Below are 20,494 nucleotides of genomic sequence, written 5' to 3' on the forward strand. Positions count from 1 at the left end.
AGTTATATCTGGTCCATTGAGGATGTGGCCCTCAGTGAAAATGAGTTTGACCCCCCTGTCTTAGACCCTCCTTCTCTGTAAGAAAAAACTCATAAAAATAGATTCCAGGGGGAAAAAAATAGAAGAATGAGCTTATTTAACACTAAAATACACTATTCAAGCCATATTGCAGCTCAGACGAGGAAAACAAAGACGTCCATGGCTCTATTTTTCTACAAGTGGGTGCATCAGAATCGAGCGGACCAGAGAGCTCGTAGTAACAGTAATGTTCTGCCCATGCAATGGTCATTGAGTGTGCTTAACAGTGTTTTTGGGATACGTTGTTTCTTTTCAGATTGTTACCTTATGCTTTTAGGAGTCTTGCGAAAACATATTTCGGTGCATCATTTTACAGAAACAGCCCTTCAAGGCATTTTGCCTCAGCTGTATTTATCAAAGCTAACACAAGTTGTCCAGAGCAAGAAGAAAAAGAACAAAGTTTAAGCTTTAGTTGACAAAAAATAATAGTGTCTTCATGCAAATTGGACGCAAGCCTTTATTTCTGACACATTATTTCAAGGACTGGTGCGCTCACGCTCTGCCACATTTCTAATCAGCAGTCTGATGCCTTGCAATTTCTTTCTCTAAAAGCTCTTAGAGAAATATAATTTCAACATCTGAAGTGATTATTCCCTCTGTGGAGATTAGTTGTGAAGAGGGCTGAGTCATCTAACTGTGTATTTAAAAGCCAGGAGACGGGTGTTTTTTTCCCTCTTATGCTAGATTTCTCATGGAGACATATTTAATATTTAAAAATAAAAGTTTAGCAGGCTAAATGGTCTTGTTTTTCTTATAACAAGAGTCCATACTTCTCAACAGCGGTGCTTGTGTTTCAGTTTCAGTGGTGCTCAAGCCTTAGTCACATGTACCCATACAGGGGGGTTGACTTGTACGGGTGCTGCAGGTTTTTGGGTTGTTCGGGACGTGGAGGGTGGTAGACAGGAGCGGCTGTAATGTAAGGGGAGCACAGGTGTGTCTTGGCTTGTACGGCCACCTCAAGCAACAACATGAAAACGGAACAAACGGTTGTCGTGTGTGTGGTATCATGTAGTACTAAGTAAGGATAATGTATGTAACATGCAACATACAAGTGATGAGGCTGTGCACGCACATATCAGTCATTAGCTGATATGTGGGCGGCAGTGGCTCAGGCGGTTGAGCGGGTCGTCCAATGATCGAAGGGTCGGCGGTTCGATCCCCACTCCCCCCAGCCAACTGTCGTTGTGTCCTTGGGCAAGACACTTCACCCTCCTTGCCTCCAGTGTGGCTCCACTGGTGTGTGAATGTGTATGAATGCCCCGGTGATGGTCAGAGCTGGCAGCTACGCCTCTGTCAGTCTGCCCCAGGGCAGCTGTGGCTACAACAGTAGCTTACCATCACCAAGAATAAATGAGGAGTGAATGAATAATGAATGTAAGCGCTTTGATTGACTTGAAAAGCACAGATAAATCCAATCCATTATTATTATTATTATTATTATTATTGGTAGGTTGCAATGACCCCGTACCGACAAATGCTGCACACATGGGGTGTGTAGGTGATGCGTAAGTGGCAGTAGGATGACCACACTAGCTATGCTCTGTTTGCCAAATTTCTAACTGTCAGGCTGCAGCAAGGAGTGCATAACAGGCACGCCCTCGAACAACACTAATGGGCCCCCTGTTCGGGGAGGTTGGAAAAATCCGTACGACATACCTGCATTTCACCCATATACCTGTGTGCCCCACACAGGATTTCCCATTGTTTGCCAGCAGACAGCCCGTATCCACCCCGTAAGGGCAGTTGTGACGACGGTATCAGGGCATATCTTGTTTATTGATCAGACACAACCAAATCTCCTGAAATTCTTGAAACTGATTAAGATGCAAAGCAGCTTTGTGGTTTAAATTATAGGTAATATTTTTAGTCACCCAGTGATAGAAAGCTTAGGTAATTTACATATATAATCAGGCAACTTTTCCATGTGGCATCTAATTCCTCTTCTTTAGCTTTAAGTAGAAAATTAATGAATAAACCAAAGATAGTGCTAAACGTGCATTAACTATGCTGCTTTACTTGCAATTTCTTTTCAAAGTTAGGCATTATATTGTGTTTGGTTGGATCTTCCTGACCAAATGTTACATTTTCCATTATCAAGGAAGGGGGGTCTAAGGGCAGGGATGCCAGTATGGCATAGTCAGTTTGTTAGTTCATTTTAGTATTTTCCTATTGAACTCTTTGTATTCGTGATCCTTTTAAGTTCATGTTTTACTTCGAAGCCCATCGAGACGACTGTTGTTGTGATTTTGGGCTATACAAATAAAATTGAATTGAATTGAATCAAGATTTTTCTTCGAAGTCTTATAATAGGGCCACATTTTTGATAAAGAGACACATAGCAGAAATCTACTGCAGTTTTATGGTGTTTTTTTTTAAAGACACTACTCTTAGTACTCCAAAATCAAGAGTTTAATTACAGTTCCTATTAACTACACAGAGCTTATGTGCAACATTTTTGACTGAATAAACAATCGGAACATGCACTTTCTTGCCACACTAATGAAATGCTATCTTTGTAAAGATAAATCGCTGAATGTGGGTGGACTGTTTCTCTCCGTAGCCAAGTTGGCTTCAGCTTTTTCAAGACCTATGCCATCCACACTCACTGTATTTTCCACACTATATGGCACACTTGTAATCCTTTTTTTCTCTCAAAAAAACAACAGTGAATTTTATAATTCGGAGTACCTTACATATGGATTATCTCTGACTGGGATTACTGATGTCTAAGCAGTTTTGAGAGGTACATGGTGCTCATTCAAAATATCAGTCTGTTTTTTTTTACGAGTTGCAAACAGGAATTGGGTGTTATTGTAAATAAGATAAAGTGCCTACTTTGTAGCGGTGTCGGACTGTGCTACTTGTTGCTAGCAAGGTTGGGAGTTAGTGTAGTCACAATAACATTTGTTTTAGCAGTATTAGTATGCTTTATTCAGGGTTGCAAACAAGGTTGGGTGTTATTGAAAATATGCTAATGTGGCTAACGTGTAGCAGTGTTGGACTGTGTTTTTTCACATGTTACTAACAAGGTCGGGAGTTAGCGTAGTCACAACAACATTTGCTTTGGCTGTATCTGTCACAGGACAGGCAGACGGCTGGTTCCACTTGCAGCAGGTTTTATTAGCCCAGCTAAAAGTCCACAAAGCTAAATCAGGGTCAAGCAGGCCGGGGTCAATAACGAACATGGGAGCATCCGAGAAGCAACGAGAAAAGTCAGGATCCAGACGAGAGGCGGGGCAGGTGGCATGCAAATAGAGTCAAAGACAAAACAGGGTCAGGAAATTATAAGATTAGGTCAGGATATAACGTTTGGTAATGCAGGCAGAGTGGCACAAAAAACACTTTGGACTGAGTAAGGCTCAGTGTAGTGTTTAAGTATGCTGTGAGTGATTGCACTTGAAAGTCAGGTGTGTGGCCTCCAGAAACTGTGTGCCAGGGTTGCTGGGAGATGAAGTGCACTCAGAACTCTGGAGACAGATCTCGCTGGTGACCAGTATCAGTCTGTTTTATTACGTTTTACTGTCAAGGTCAATTGTCAAACCATTTCAAATAAAAAAATCAAATCAAAAATCAAGGTTGGAAGTCATCGTAGTCGGAGTTACATTTGCTTTAGCGGTATTTAGCAGTATTTATTTTTATGATTTGCAAATAAGGTTGGATGTTATTCTAAATACGGTAACGCGCCTAATGTGGCTAACATGTAGCGTTGTTGGACTATGTTTTTTTTTTAAATGTGTTACTAGCCAGTTAGTGTATTTAGAATGACTTGTTTTAGCTGTATCAGTCTGTTATTTTTATGATTTGCAAATGAGGTTAGGTTTTATTGTAAATAAACCATTGTAGCTAATATCCGACTGTGTTTTTTTTTTATGTGTCACCGACAAGGTTGGGAGTTAGCATAGTTACAGTAATGTTTGTTTTAGAAGAATCACTCAGTTCTTTTACGTGAACGGAGTTACAGGTATTGTTAATATGCAAACAACGCTTCTATTTGGGCTAAAGTGTTGTCTGTCACACTTCTAGAGTTATCGTGAACTCAGTTAAAGTCTGACTGACTGATGGACTTATCTCTGACTCTTTATAGTTCGGTGCAGCTTATACTGTAGCCCAGTGTTTCCCAACCCTGGCCCTCGGGGAACACTGTCCTACATTTTTTAATCTGACCCAGTTCAAATACACCTGCCTTTGGTGACTGTCATTGTCAGGCTTCTGCAGAGCCTGTTGATGAGCGAAATCAAGTGTGCATACAGGCAACATGGAAAACATCCAGGAAAGTGTTTCCCGTGGATCAGGATTGGGGAACACTGCTGTAGCACATTATCCTGCCTTCTCCTTTTTAAAAGATTTCAACTTCATAAAAGTCCACCTTCAAAACCTCCCCAAACCTTCAATGAGAATCCAAATTTAGCTTTTTACAAAACTGTGTTCTCACTTTCTTCTGACTAGAATGTGTAGGTTAAATGAGTTGAGGTTTGCCCTTGGCTCTCTGCTAATTTCTTTTATGCAAGCTTCGCCCTTCAACTCCTTTCATCTATCCTTTGAGTTCAGCTCCCTGTGGTCTCAAATCTAGGTTGGACCCATTTTCATAAAATGAACTTGACAGGAAAAAGTCTTCTTCCTGCCCTAGCGTATACTGCCTCACAAAAATCCAGGTTGGGAGTGAGGCTGATGCAAGCACCTTTCAGAAAGACTGAAAAGTTAGAGAGTAAACCTGAAAAAGCCGAATTTCATTTCAAGTTTGAACAAAATGTCAGAGGAAAGGGGGCGGTTGATTGTTTTTTGTTTTAGATGTTGACATTATTGCCCCTTACAGGTTATGGGTACATTTCAGGTAAACTATGAAATTCCAGCTCTTTGATTGGTGTACAGTAGTACAAAGTTTACTAACCTGACACTGCAGACTCACCAAGAGGAAAGAGTAGAAAAATTAGTTAAAAAAAATAACAGTTCTGGGGGTGCTTTGGCAGTTTTTAGATTCCATTCTACTGTAGTTCTCATTGCAAATGACATACTTAAGGGCATTGACTGTTGCATTGAGCCAGCCCCCACCTTGAGTTCCAAATGCCAAGTGGCTCCATGAAGCCAAAATAAACAGCAATTGCTCAGTCATTCTATTTGTCAGAATAACCATTCTTGCTCTGATACATTGTTTTAGCACTTTCTTGCTAATCCTAATTTTCCTTCAAATTCTTTGTTATAAAGTGACAAATCAGATCCTTCGATGAGAGAATGTGGTCCCCCCCCCCCCCCCCAATGTTTGAAACAGGTATCCTGTATCACGCTTTCGAGTGGTGAGGGTGTGGACTTCCAACAAGCTCACTCCTGAGCGGCGTTTGGGGGTGGGGGCCTGGGCTTGCTCCGGGGGGGGGCGGCGCTTTCTGGCTCCTCTCTCTCTGTGTGGGGGTGGTGGTGCTGGGCCTGGGGTGTCTGCGCCTCCGGGAGTGGGGCCCCGGGGCTGGGTGGGCCTGGCCCCCTTGCTGGGGGGGGGGGGCGGGGGACAGCTGTTTGACCACCGGGGGACAGTCTATCATCTGTCCCCAACTTATCCCCTTCTTCATATAACCTCATAATAGGGTGAGGGGGTGGGGGGCTTAGCCTGCGATGAGCCTTGGGGGGGGTTTACTAGGCAGTGGCCCCCCTCCTGTGGTTGCCGTATGGAGTGGGCCCCCCCTCTTTCGGTTTTATTTGCACCTTAGACATGTAGGGCCCTTGGTAGGGGGGGTGCTTGGACATCACTGCAAGCAAGCAGCGGATGTCCTCCTAGCACCCTACCCGCCAATTTTAACCGCACCTTAGACATTTAGGGCCCCTTGGTGGGGAGGGTGAGGGGACATCACTGTGAGTAATCAGGAGATGTCCCCTCAGTGCCCTACCCGCCAATTTTAACCGCACCCCCCTTAGTACACACACCCCTCCCCCCTCAATATATACATCCCAACATAAACACACACACATGCACACACACACCCTTTCAAACACACATACACGCACACACATTTTGCAAGGAAGGTGGGACCTGGGTCCGTCTGTCCCCTGCCTCTTCCCTGGTGGGGGGTACGGGCCCCTTTGCGCGGTGGGGGGGTTCACATTACATCTGAGCCGGGGGTGTCTGGTCCCTGGGGGGTGGGTTCTGGTCCTTGCTCCTGAGTGCTGGGCCCCGCCAAATTTCCAACTGTGGCCGAGCCTGGTCGGGCCATATTTACAACACCCCTTGTGGGCCCTCTTTTTTCCCCGGGGTTCCCCCCTCCTGGGCGGGGGCGGCGGGCCCCTGCCTCGCTCCTCCTTGGACCAACCGTGGGCCGGGCGGGTGGCTGCCTGGAGTGCGGAGCGGGTCTCCCTTGGGGGGTCCTGGCTCGTACCTGGGGTTGGGGCGGGGGGATGCCCGGAACTCCTGGGTGGTGGTGGGGTGCTCGTTTGGGGCTGTGGGCGTCCTTCTCCGGTGGGGCCCAGGGTCAATGCTCTTTTAAAAGCACACAACAGTTTCAATGATTTCATTAACTTACAATGATGGTTCCCTCAGGTGTTCTATATGATCGTTGCAGACAGATCTTTGAATCTTCTTGCCATAAGTAGTCAATGACTTTCTTGCCAACCATTTTAAGCAAGATGCTGTTTTTCGCTCACTGTTGAGAGCTGGGACCATGACTTATATTTAGGAATGCCCGCTCAAAAGATGGAAAGAGCTGTTTTCCTTTTGCTGTGTGTTGAATGGTGTCTGTGGAGGCACACGGTGTGTTTTTTTAGCTCATTTTTACAATAGTATTTCACTTGCTTTTTTCACTTTTCCTCCTGTCAGATCATCATTTCATCCTCTGGTCCCAGCACTCTCATGTGCCACTTACACACAATCCTTTCTAACAATTTTGTCTTCCATCCCCTCAAATTTCTTTTCTCTGTGTCTCCCGGTCTTCCTCTTCACATTGGAGCAGCTGTTATGGTCCAGAGCTGAGGGGGACTTCCTGGTTGGGCCAGCGGCTGCAACACAGGACATGGGTCCTGCTTCTCCTCCCCGCTCGTGTCTTGTGTTGCAGCCAGTGGAGCTGCCTATCCGTCATCCACTCCAACCGCTCATCAATGGTGTATAGAGACCCTGGAATGAAGCGATTCAAGCTGCCATGGAGCTGCCAGTCTCAACTAAATGTGTCCTTTTGCTACTAAACTATTGTTCCCATAGACACTCCAAAACAATAAAGTACACCAAAAATAATGTTCATCGTGTTGCAGTTATCTTAACCACCCAGCTTAATCCTTGTGCTATCTTGTGGGGTCCAGACGACCCCACTCCCAACTTTAACGTGCCTTGGTCATCTGGAACCCACAAGACAGGTATCGGCTTTTTCAGCTTGTGGGGTCCAGATGACCCCACTCCCAACGTTAACGTGCCTCCAAGACAGTGCGCTGTTCTTCAATGATTTTTTGATCTTCACTGGTGTCCATGGATTACATGAAATCCTCTCCACCTTTGTCATGGTAGGGAGAACACATCAATGTAAGGGTGGGGTCATCTGGACCCCACAAGATAGCACAAGGGTTAAGTTTATCAGAATTTATATAACAGTGAAGAAGACTATTGAAGGACATCCAGTGTTGAAGGGAGCGTATTCTGTGGTAACTGCATCATACATATCCATGACTCTGCAAAACCAGGTTGTTTAACGTATCTGGACTGCTTCTTTGTAGGTTTGAGGTACCAGCATCATCACAATAGGTGGATGATGACGGTGGTGGAACTCTGAAGGGGGCTGAGAGAGCTGAGAAAAAGTTGAGAGTAATAACAGAGAGATAAAATCAAAAAGAAAGAAGAGAGAATATACTTCTTATATACACCAATAATGACAAAAGCATTGTAACTGCTCAGAACAGTTAGTTTAGTCAATGTTGTGCCAAAACTCAATTGTGTTTTTGATTTTATTTCTTATTTAGATTGACCTTGCCTGTTATATTTTGTTTTAATGCTTCAAATTGTCAACAACAGGAAGCATGGCAGGAGGTTTCAAGCTTTATTGATCCAATCCTTCAGATCCTGCTGTACCGGAACTGGATTGCCTTTTGATCTATTCTGATTCGGATTATTTTCAGTGTTCCCAGTGGTCTTTTAGTTACGATTATGCCTTTTTTAGGCAAAATCCAAAATCCTGTGTTGTTTACTAGGACACAGTTTCTCCAAAGCACCAGTAGTTTTTATTTTTTCTTAATTATTAGAAGTTCATCTCTGAGTTGTGGGCGGGATAGCTGGTGTGAAACAACCCGTCCCCCCCCATGCCCTCCCTGTCGTGTTGCAGGGAGCTGGTTGCCTGTCTACCCAGGATGTTTTCTACGTCACAAATACAATCTTTTTCTAACTGCTTTTTTTTTTGTCTGCTCCAAACTTACATCGATTTGAATTAAGAAATGCTGAGAAATACAATTTTCAGCAATTTTGTCCATCATGAGAAAAATACCCCCCCCCCCACAAACATTTTTTTCTGTAACATATCTTTCAAAAGTCATCAAAATGTCAAGGTATTGGATGAAAACTACCTGAATAACCTTTAATGCAATAACATTGAGTAAATCATCTATTATTACGCTAGTATATTTATCATACTTGTGTTATATGAAGCCATAATATGCTAATTTTTACTTAATTTCAATCAGCTGAAGGTTTGCGCTTTGATCAAGTGATATTATTCTTTTTTTTTTTAACTGTGTTTAAAATTTGCTGATTTAAATACTATAGTCGGGTTCCATAACTTAGTTTTGTGCACACTGCATTGATGCAGGCCCTGACTGGCAGCCGGTTCAGGGTGTGCCCCGTCTTTGCCCCACAGTAGGTGGGATAGGCTCCAGCAACCCCGTACCCCAAAAGGGATTAAGCAGGGTCTCAAAATGGATAAATGGATGGATAGATGGATGTTTGTTTTGCTGGACATTGTTACTTTAGATCAGTGTTTTTCAACCTTTATTGAGCCACGGCACATTTTAACCATGACAAAAATCCTGCGGCACACCAGCATCCAGAAAAAAAAAAAAAAAAGGAGTGTAGTGATGTAGTGCAAACAGCCGCCAAACGCAGAAAGACTCCATCTCTGAGCTTCATTGTTTTGTTCACTTGTTCCACGGTCTGACACCGGACTCTGTGGAAAGCTACACCACTAAAGACGAGCTTTAGCTGGTATTTTTGTTGGGACTGAAAGACTTTATGAGCAGAATCTAAACAAGGAAGTTAAGACTTTAACCACTTCTGATTGGTCAGACTGATGACGTGTGATTGAGCCTCCAAGAATGATTGGTGGAGACAGTTGAAGGGGAGGGACTTTTCAGAAAACAGTTTTAGTTGCAGCTAAATCGCGGTACCGTCATTCTTATCAAAATGTCTTAATAGAATCAAATAAACACAAAGAAAAAAGTATTTTATGATCTTTTATATTCCTAACTGCTCAGTGTTTTATCAGGGCCTGTTTGGATGAACAAAGAGCTGATATCCTGGAGATGGAAAATGTTTTTAGATCACTTAATGAGGGCAATTTCCCACGGCACACCTCACCATCTCCCATGGCACACTAGTGTGCCGCGGCACACTGGTTGAAAAACACTGCTTTAGATGCAGTTTAGTGGCCTTATTTTACAGTTTTCTAGGTCTTTTCAGAGGAAAAGGCTTTTAAAGCAGAAAAAGGCTTTTCGCTGGAAATAGAAATTCTTTGGGGCCACAAGTCAGTATGTTTTTGAGAATACATATCGGAAAACACAGCAAACAACTCTCTGGATATTGGTTTGAGACCACGCACATGTACTGCACAAAAACATTACACTCCTGAAATGGAAGTCTGAACTTCAATGATTGTCACACCATGATTTCTTTAAAACTGCTAGCAGATTGAAATGGATGAATTGAAAACTTTTTTTGTTTCCAGTGTTCTCTTGTGCCGGTCCCAAGTCCGGATAAATGAAACACAGTCATTGTTTTGTTGTTGGACTTATGTGCTCTTTCTGTCCATAACAAACATCATGTGGAAACACAAGGGGTCCATCGCCCTCCACTGCTGTCCAGAACTGTGGTTCCAAGCTCTCTGGAGTCTATGGCATGAAGGAAGAAAGCCTCGGACCACGAAGGCCTCATCCTCTCCAACCGCTTCGATGTCCTGTCAGTTCCAACATCTGACAAAGTCCTGGTTTCTAATTCTCCACTCAGCGGTAAAAATCCTCGCCCTGTTGCTGCTTCTTGGACCAAGACAGAAGGCTGCCTGGCAGATCATCTCCCGCCGAATGCAGACGGCTCCTGAGAGACGCAATGAGTAGAGGCCCTGACACCCGCTGCCCTCCGAACACAATCCACGTCCCGCGGGATTGAACAACATGGGGTTTCCATCTGCAGTCTTGATGGGAGCGTAGGGTTCAAAGTCCGCTGCAGGTGTTGCAGTGACCGCCGCCACCTTTCCTGTTTGTGGTGTCCCCCCAGCCTCATCGGCCGCTTCTCCTCCCGCTACGCTAGCCAGCTGCCCGGTGGACAACTGAGCTGTCCTCTAAAGCCAATGTGGGCAAACACAGGTGGGGCCACCATGGAAACAAACACATTTTCTGCCCACTTTTAAACCATATAGGTCCCACTTGGCCTTGCTGGCTTGGAGGGACTTTTAAGCAATGCCATATTTATTTGTATATTCTAAATAAATAAAGAAATAGATTTTTAATGATCTTCCTAACCTTTTTGCAATGCTGTGATTTATTTTTTCTAAATTTGAACTTCAAATTTTAAAAAATCCAGTTTATTGAAGAAAACTTTTTTTTGCCTCAAATATGTATTTGTGTTAGCATTCTGTTTAATTTGGATGATTTTTCCTTTGCAGATGGGTTTGGCTTGTCAATTGTTTTATCAATTTTTGCATTTAGAGATCTTAAAAGCATTTTTCTAAATTACCGTACGTGCTTTACTTTTTTTTTTTTTTTTTTTTGGTACTGTTAGGAGCACAGATCAGACCCTTTTAAATGACGTACTGTGAAGAAAAAAAGAACTGTATTTGTGTCCAATGGGAAAGGGTATTGTATAGAAACAGAGGACAAGAATATTGGAGATTAAACACGGAAAATATAAAAAAGTTTTAAAAAAATCACAATATATGAAAAAAGATGAGAACAAGTTATAAAAGTAGATGTTCAGAGAAGACAGGACAAAAAGGGCAGATTCAGCTTCTGAAGAGAAAAAAATGAACCCCCAGTTGACAGCAGATAGAATCTAGCTATAATAAGTTGTCACCTCTCTATATTTGGGGTGGAGTGCCCATGTGCTGAGCTATCAGCTGCATGTCCCCCGCAGGTCCCACTGACACAAGGAGACCTTCTGTGATCATCCAGCTCGTGGCAGTGTGCTGCAGACTGCTGACGGTGACAGGTGTTCTGTTCTTTCAGGTCCCACAGGCTTTCCATCGCTGCAGTTCAGTGGTTTTATTTGCCAAAAGAAAGAAGAAAAGAAAACATGAGGTGTGTTTTTGAGTAAAGAACAAGTAGTTTGGCACAAATATATATATACTTTTTTTTGAAGGTTTAAAAATCTGCTTTAAAGGCCCACTTCAATGAAAATGGTCTTTTTGGTGTTTTTAACATGTTCTTGTGGCATTTTTCCTCATGATGGAGGACATAAATAAAGAAGATTAAGCTCAGATTTTCATTTCTGAGTATTTTCTTTATTCAAATTCTGGTGAATCAGGAACATAAAAAAAATGCTGTTAGAAAAAACATACAGCATATCATGGGCGGGTCACATCTATTCTGATGCATCCACTTGAGAGAGCCATGTTAATGAACTACTTCTGCTCTGCAGAAATGCTCTCAAGAAAACGAGAAAAAAGTTTAATTTTATTTAATTACCAAGAAAACAATTACAAAACGTGCAAATTTGGTTTTTCTTTTTTTTTTTTGACACTGAAAGGGGAACATAAACGTTTTTGGGTAGAATTAATCTCCTGTAGATGTCCTTGTAAATGAGTAAAAAAAAAAGGGTGAAACGACTCCATCGTGTTCATTTTGTTCAGAATCTTGTGTAACGTTCTTCTTTCAATTGATGTTTAGAGAAAGTCCTTTACCCTCAAATTCAAGGAAGTTTGCATTTCTTTAACAGTCATACGGTATTTCCATCTCCTTGTTCACCAAATGTACTTTAAAGTGCCTATATCATGCGTCTCATAGACCTTTTATAACCGTTGGCACACTAAAGAACACATCTTTATGAATAATGAGTTAGTTTTGCGAGTTATTTTCCGGAGACATTTCGATTTCTGAGGCGGCGGCTTTCACCTCTTGTGGGTGCCCAGTGGCAGTTCTACACTGACTCACTCCCAGGACAACTCTTCTTGGAAGGGGCTGTTCTTCACTTATGTACGTCACAATGTGAGGACCCACTCGTTTTATTTAGATTGGGAGAGGCTTGTGCACAGAGAGCAGGTTTTTACAGGAATACTCAGAAATGCTTGAATGGATCAATATACCGCTTTGGGGTTTCTTTTTGTGAGGAATGAACATTATAATACACTTAAAGCGCCAAAAGTTGATTTTGCATGATATAGACCCTTTAATTGTTGGCACAAATGGATACGTTTCACAACAAAAGAAAAAAAGTGATGAGATCCCGCTTTAAAAGTGTTTTTGTTTGCCAGCTAATAAACATTCTAACACTGTCAGGATCAAATTTATCATGTTCTTTCTGATGTTCCAGTGTGATGCTGCTGTGCTGTGTGTTCTCACATTTGGTGGATTGGGAACTTTGTCCTCACGGATTAATAAAGTCAATTTGTTTACACGATCCTGCAGGCAAAATTCCTTGGATACTTTGAAGCTAAATTATTTGAATTAGTTATTTTAAACTTGAAAAACATGAATTACCGTACATTACCCACATTCATGGGGTATACAGATCCATTCCAAAATATTAGAAAAGCATAGAAAAGTGTATCCAATTCCATAATTCTGTTTAACAAATTAAACTTTCGTAGAATGCAGATTCTGGTTGTCTCTTTTGCTGGTACATCTTCTTCTGCCATATTTTGCCCTTCCATTAGCCTTTCTGCTGATATGTATGGCGCTCATTGAACAGCCAGCCTCCTTAGCTAGGAACTTTAGTGGCTTACCCAGACTATGGAGGGGATCCATGAAGGTCTTCTGGCTAGTTGTCAGGTCTGAAGTCTTCCCCAACTGAACCAGTTTCATGACATGTCAGGAAACCTGTTCTGGTGCTTTCAGTTTGTAGATGATTAGTTGGTGAAACTTTGTTTGAATCATTCATGACCTGCAGAATTTAGGCAAATCTTCTACTGTATTCTCATTTTTTTTAAATCCTATTTTTGCTGGTGTAGCGACTCCAAAAACAAAGAGGCTGATGCTGGGTCCGGTTATTGAATGACGTGCTCAAAGAAAACATGAAGCACCAACGAAGTTCGTATTTTGAACTTTTTAATAGTGAAATAAGGTAATCAAATCCACCTCTGGATCAAAAAGGAGAAAAAAGTAAAGAATCAAGAAAAAAGTGGTCAACAAAAAAGACGGCAACCCAGCTCACCCTCCCTTCCACCTTACACGGGGACAAACCACGGGTGAGTTAAAACTACTTAATGTCTCCGCCCACAAACATGTGACCCACCAGGTGATTACCGCCAGGTGATTCAGACACCCTAATAAGAACCACATTTAATTCATGGCACCTACAGTTGGTTTTAGCTGGAGCCCAAATTTATTTCAAAAAAAGATAATTGAAATCAATTAAACGACCGGCCCTTAATCCATTGTCTACAACAGATTGATTTACTGAATGGAGTTATGGAAATGAATCCACTTTTCCATGATATTCTACTTTTTTTTGGAAAGGATCTGAATTTTTCCCTTCAGTTTCGACTCCCAATCAGGATTATTTGATGTCCATCCCTCTGAATCCCTTTGCGGACATGGGGTTGCTGGAGCTAACCAGCTACTGTTGGGTGAAGGCGGGGTACACCTTGAACTGGTTGCCAGTTTGTAGCAGGGCCACACACACAATCACCCCTTGGGACAATTTAGAGACATCAATCAACCTATGAAGCATGTTTTTTGGACTGTGGGAGGAAACTGGAGTCAGTGGAGAAAAAACCACACATGTACGAGGAAAATATGCAAGCTCCACATTGAGAGGTCCCAGCTGGGTTTGGAACCACCACCCTCTTACTGTGAGGTGAGTGCTCTAACTACTCCACCACCTTGCAGCCCACAATTCATTCATTCATTCATCTTCTTCGGTTTATTCCCTTTCAGGGCCACGAGGCTGCTGGAGCCTATCCCGGCCACTGGTGGGCAAAGGCAGGGGGCGCCCTGGTCAGGTCGCCAGTCTGTCGCAGGCAGCCCACAATTTAATCTGTTATTTACAACTATGCCACAGTTTTTAACAAATTCAGCTGATTAATTAAAAGTACACAATTAAAAGTATATTTTCCAGCCTACCCGCTTTGGTTTTTGCTGCCCTAAAAAGAGAACTGTGGGTCAGTCAAAAGAGGCAGAGATGGAGTTCTGCCAACAAGAACTTTGTCCGTATTTAAATGTAGTTCTGCGTGCCTCTTCATTTTTTCTATTCCCTTTTTTCCCCTCTTGGTCTCTTTCCATCTCTTCCTTGCCCTTGGATTTGTAAAAGAGGCAGGAGAGATGGCCTCCGGACTGAATGGGAAGGGTTGCCAGGGCGATGAAGGGACACGGACCTGAGACGTCTGGTGCCATTTGAGAGATTGAAAAAAGTCAGGAGGTGATTGTGTATGTCTGCGTGTGTTTGTGATTTTCAGACAGTAAGACGTCTGGACTGCTAGTGACTGACGGCTGAACTGCCTGAGCCCTTTCAGCTGCTCTGCCCCCCCCCCCCCCCCCCACATCCCTCCCTCTGCAAAACCAATAGTTCTTTTACTCTCTTTCAGCAGCAGACGCTTGTGAACAACTGCACCACTGCAACCTATCAGTCATCCAACTAAAAAAGTAATCTAGTAAAAGAAAAAGCAATCAGAAAACTAGAACTTACTCAACTTCATGTTTGTATCATAATCATGGACTGCGTAAATGAGAACCGGACTGAGTGAGTCGTCGTCCCCCCCCCCCCCGTTCCAAACAGAAAGTACCTGCTGGTTCTAAGAAGCCAGAATCAAATCCCATAGACTTCTAATGAGAAGTTAACAGCTGTTACTCCATCATTCTTTTTGTCAAAATAAGCATTGTTGATCTGATACCTTTTAACATGTTCTTGATAATCCTAATTTTTTTCATGATTGATGATCTGTGTCCAATTTGGACACAGAGCTCTGCAAATTCAACAAAAAGAAGGGAAGAACAGTCCATTAAATCAATAAAAACACGAGGAAATGTAAAACTACTGAAAAGCTAAGCCAGCAAGATGAACTCTACGTTTTTTTCTTTTCAGAAACCTCCACCGAGTGTGAAGCCATCACTACTCCAGGCAGGCTGATCCGCAGGCGAGGCACAGTGCTGAAATGAGGCCTCGCCGAGGGTTTTTGTTCTGACTGTGGATCAGCAATCAAAACAAAAAACACAAACAAAGGAAATATAGTTGTATTCACTGATACATCAGACTTAGTATGATTAATCATATGATTGGACCAAAAAAAAACATTTGAAGGTGAAAGAAGATACACTTCAATCAAATAATCCAGACAAATGAGCCCTAAGCAATTTAAGGTACATTTTTGGATTTTTTTAGAGTAATGTTTCTACTGGCATGTCTAAAAAACCGACCAACAACACAGCCTTCACTTTATTTTTTAACAGTACAGCAATGGGGGACCTTTCTGTGTGGAGTTTGCATGTTCTCCCCGTACATACGTGGGTTTTCTCTGGGGACTTGGCTTCCTCCTACCGTCAAAAACATGCTTCATAGCTTAATCGATTAATCTAAATTGTCCCTAGTGTGAATGTAAATGTGTGTATGGGTGTGTGATTTGTGGCCCTTCTACAAACTGGCGACCTGTCCAGGATGTCTCCTGTATTCCTGCCTTCGCCCATGAGTGGCTGGGATAGGCTCCAGCAGCCCCGTGACCTTGAAAGGGTTAAAAAGGGTTTAGAAGATGAATGAAAATCCAAACTTTGCCATGCCACTGAGAAAATTCCCCATCTCTTCACATTAATCTTCGATAACACCCAAAAGCCAGTAATCAGAGGACTAAATTAAGTCTTTCCCAAAATGCTTTCATGAAAGAATCCTCCTCAATCTAAAGGGTTTGTACTTCCACCCTGGGCATCAATTGCTCAGCTGTCTGAGAAACAAAAAGTGAAGATTTAGCTAGTCCTACCCACCTGATGGACAGTTTTGCATTTTAATTTTGGGAACACATGAGTCATTGAGTGAGATCTAACTAAGTGACCAATCATAGAAGAAGATCCACTATGTGGATCCCCCTTATGACTGGGAGCTATTGTGTTCAGCTCTTCAGGAAGCTAATGAGTAAAAGGAGCGTGTGAGCATGAATCCCTCTCCATTTCATTTAAAGAGCCGGATCCTGCAGAGAGACTTCATCTCACTGGGACACATTGCATTGATTCATTCATAAAATTTGCTCTCTAAGATTCCATTTTTTCAGTTTTTAAACTTTTTATTTTAGATTTAACGGTACAAACAAAACCAAGATTTATCTATAAACCTCTTAACAAGCAAGAGGATTCTAAAACATCCCATAATCAAACATAGCACGTATTTATACATATATTTAACAATAGACAAAAAAAAATGGAAGACAGGTGTGAAAAACAGAGAAAAAAGAAAAGGAGAACAAGAAGGATTTAGCTTCCATCTTCCTTTCATTTGTTACCTCATATATTTGTTGTTATATTTAGGTATATGTGGGGGCGGAGCTATGGTGGGGCAAGGGGGCAGGAACCCCACCCCCCAATTTTTGGTTCAATATCAGCATCATTATTGATGAAAATTAAGAAATCATTGATAAAACCTTCTTTGAGCTTTTCAGAAATCACAAAAAAATAGCATTAAATGAATATTAAAACAAACTGAATTTACATTAAATTAAAATAACATCTTTTCATTTGCCCCCTCTCTAACCACCTGACCATACAAAATGTTTCAGTTTTGCCACTGGGGGTACATGTCCACAGTCCTATGCATACATATTTGTGTTACGTTAATCATTAAACAACCTCAAACTTAAAAATATCAATATTCTTTTCCCGCATCTCCCGTTAAAAACGACTAAATCAATATGAAGGGAGGCCGTTAGTTTGTCTATAGCTTATTTTTCCATGCTTTTATTGTCATGCCACTCAAGAAAACTGAACAAAATCACACTGTGTCACTTTCTTTTTTATTACTTATTCTATTTTTTCTTACCCTTTTATACCTTTTATGCCTTGCTAGTTTGCACGAGAGCACAAGACACCAAAGGCAAATACATTGTCCATGCACTGTTTGGCCAATAAAGCTGATTCTGATTTTTTAATATTTTTCCAGTCTATTTTTCTTGCAAGTACTTATAATATATAATATATAAAGCATATTTCTTAGTCGTCTCTTGAAAATGTCATGAGGTATCACACAAAGCAGATATATTAGTAGATTTGAAGTCATTTCCCTTTAAAGTTCTTCATGTAAGCTTCAATCCTCTCATTATTAGTCAGGAAGGCTATTTTTTTCAATTAAGCGAGAAAAGATTTGATATACTCACTATAAACTCTAGATGGCACTGTTTACTTGAAGTGAGTAATCAGATTTCTCACTTCAGAGGTAGGTCGAATACTGAGGATCTGACAGAAGTATGACATCTGGATAGACTAAACCAAACTAAAGGTTTTAATCCTATATTTCAACATTTAAGTTTGATTTTCAAAGTGTTTTGTAGAGAATAGCAAACAAACTGTTTTAATAAATCTTTCAAAAAAATAATCTTTCTCAGATTTATATATAAAAAAAAGTGAAACTCCTACATAAATGGGAGTCATTGCAGGTCCAGATTGAGGGCACATCGCTCCAACAGAAAGTCTGCTTTCAACTGGAATGGGATGAAAAGGAGGAAAGGAATGAGAAGGAAGAATTAAAAAGATATTGGCAAGTTACCAAGCAGAGCAGGTGTTTGCCAAACAACAGACAACACTGGTGTGTTACACACTCCAGGCAAGCAGAGTCCGGCCTGAGCAGGACCTAGATCCCATGAATAACAAACCAACCCTATCTCTGCAAACATGCTGCAGAGGAATGGCTGTTAGCACTTGAGAGTATGTGTGGATTTCCAAACCTTCCAGCGTTTGTGCAAATATTAACACAGGACTTCAAATGGTTTGAACTCGTCTAAGATCAGGAAATGCTATATGAGATGGTTAAAGACTTTCAAACAGTGAGAAGAAAAATATATTTAAAATTACATTGACATATAACATTTTCACGTACAAGTTTTTCACTCAGTCAGAACCTTATGTACAGATTTAAAAAGAAATCTTGTATCTGACTTTGAAGGCCTCCAGTAGGTAACACAAGCCTTCCTTAATTTAATCTGTGTTTAGTACAATCTGAAAAGGAAAAAAAACGTGATTACATTATGATTTTATTGAAAAATGTTAGGTTTCATGCAGTTTTCTCTGTGTTTTTGTTCGTCCATTTTAAAATAAATGAAGAATAGTTTGAACTTGCTCAAGAATTCACCTGTCAACACAGGCAAGACTGTATAAAATCAAAGGTCATTCTCTATCCGCCTGTCAGATTATTAACAAGCTTCATTTCAGGAGTTTGAAATTTTTTTTTGGTGCTCTTTGGGTTTATTTTTCAAACCTTAAAAAAAAAAAACTCGTTGAACTTTTAAGCACTAAATTGCAGTACAGTAATGATTGATATTATTTTTGATTAAAACCTTTTGTTTCTGTTCCCAAAATACTTGTACACCTATTTTGGAATAATTTTTTTTTTAATTTCACAAATATTGTCTGTTTGGGTGGAATATATACTTTTAATAATAATTATTTAGAGATTTGGAAAGAGATAACTAGCTAGCACTGAAAGCTGTCAAGTTAAGAGGATATGATGTAAACAAAACCGGAAGTATGTCTGGAAACGATTTTTTTTTCTTTTTTTGTGGTTTGTGATTTATTTATTTTTTGTTAATGTGGAAATGTTTCCCAGCTTTTTAACTAAAAAAATGTTTTTTTAATTGATTTTTTATCTGCTTCCTGGTTGGAGTTACTGTAACTTTTCCTGCTATCTTAAAACAATGGCATTGTTAATCCTGAACAAGGTATGGCTATAAAAAGTGACAACATCACACTCACCTCTAAGTGACAATTTTAGAATCACCAACCAAAGCTTTTTTTTTTGTTTTGAGGATCATATTGTCTCTATACTAATTTTAAAAAAATTAGATTATTTTTTTGGAGAGAAAAAAACAGACAAAATTTGTAAAAAAAAAAAAAAAAAAAAAAAAAAAAGAAATGTTGAGTAAACAACGATAATCGTTCCTTTATTTTGAAAGGTTCTGGCGGAAGCTTTGCAGTGAGAGGGTTCGTTTGTTTCACGCAGGCCAGCACTCCGTGTGGAGGGGATTATGTGGGAACTCTGACAACTCCAAGCCAGCGAGCAGGGTCCGGTTGACAGACAACATCCACTTTTAACTCCAGACACACCATACCATGCAATTTATCGAAAAGGTAAATTCAGAATTCCTCTGAATGAAGACTAATTCTCACCCTACTGTGTCGTTTCACATGCCAAAGTTAACGCGTTATTTTCTTGTCAACATGCATCGTTAGATTACCCTGTCTGCTATTTCCTGCTGTGACTAGTAAGTTAACGAGCCAGTTTTACACAAAGATCCTCTTTGATGCCAACAAGCTAAAGATTGAAAAGCTGCGAGTCGACTTTGGAAAGTTTTCGTTCTGCTTCCGCTTCGATTTACTGAGCCTCTGCACACCTGAAGAAACTTTTTTTAAGTATCTTTCGCTTCTCTGATTGTAAACCAGATTATAATCCGAGCGGTGCGTTCATTTGACAGATTTGCCTTGCAATTGAACTGTGCGAGAGCAGCTTTATGCGTGACAGGCACGCATGATTCACGCCCCATCTAGACTTCTCCCTGTTTGGCACGTTCCTCTTTGCAGACCCACTAATGAAAAGGGTGTTTAGCATGCATTTTTCTCATGATGGAGGACATGTATGAAGAAATTTAGGATTAAGATTGGATTCCTGAGGATTTCTTTTCTTTATTCAAATCGGTGTGAATCAGGAACAGATGAAGAGTTGTGTGATATAGAAAATACAAGCTCCCTGCTCCGCTCCATTCTGATGCATCCACTTGCAGACTCATTGATCCATTTATGTCTTTGTTTTCCTCTTCTAAGCTGGAATGTGGATCTAAAGTGGAGGGCTGGATAGCTCCAATATAATATTAGGGTGTGATGGGCTGAAAGCTAGTGGGAGAGAGTGCAAACAAAG

General features: G+C 41.1%; 1 protein-coding gene and 1 non-coding gene across 4 annotated transcripts in view; both read left to right on the plus strand.

Moving 5' to 3' along the window:
• The window catches only part of LOC101162458 (polypeptide N-acetylgalactosaminyltransferase 4), a 50,055-nt gene that overhangs the window by 2,647 nt on the left and 26,914 nt on the right, over nucleotides 1-20,494 (plus strand). For 2 of the 3 annotated variants that reach the window (XM_020707081.2, XM_004073975.4), the window contains exon 1: nucleotides 19,525-19,710. The exons of the other annotated variant lie outside the window; for it this stretch is intronic. The gene's annotated coding sequence lies outside the window, so the exon portion shown is untranslated. Of the gene's footprint in view, nucleotides 1-19,524; nucleotides 19,711-20,494 lie in introns of those variants that run through there. 3 annotated transcript variants of the gene reach the window in all.
• On the plus strand, nucleotides 7,039-7,125 carry mir187 (microRNA 187). Its single transcript, NR_107142.1, has one exon. It is a non-coding gene; the product is annotated as a microRNA 187 (primary transcript).

Source organism: Oryzias latipes, chromosome 11 (genome assembly GCF_002234675.1).
Source record: "Oryzias latipes chromosome 11, ASM223467v1".
In the NCBI taxonomy this organism is placed as follows: domain Eukaryota; kingdom Metazoa; phylum Chordata; class Actinopteri; order Beloniformes; family Adrianichthyidae; genus Oryzias; species Oryzias latipes.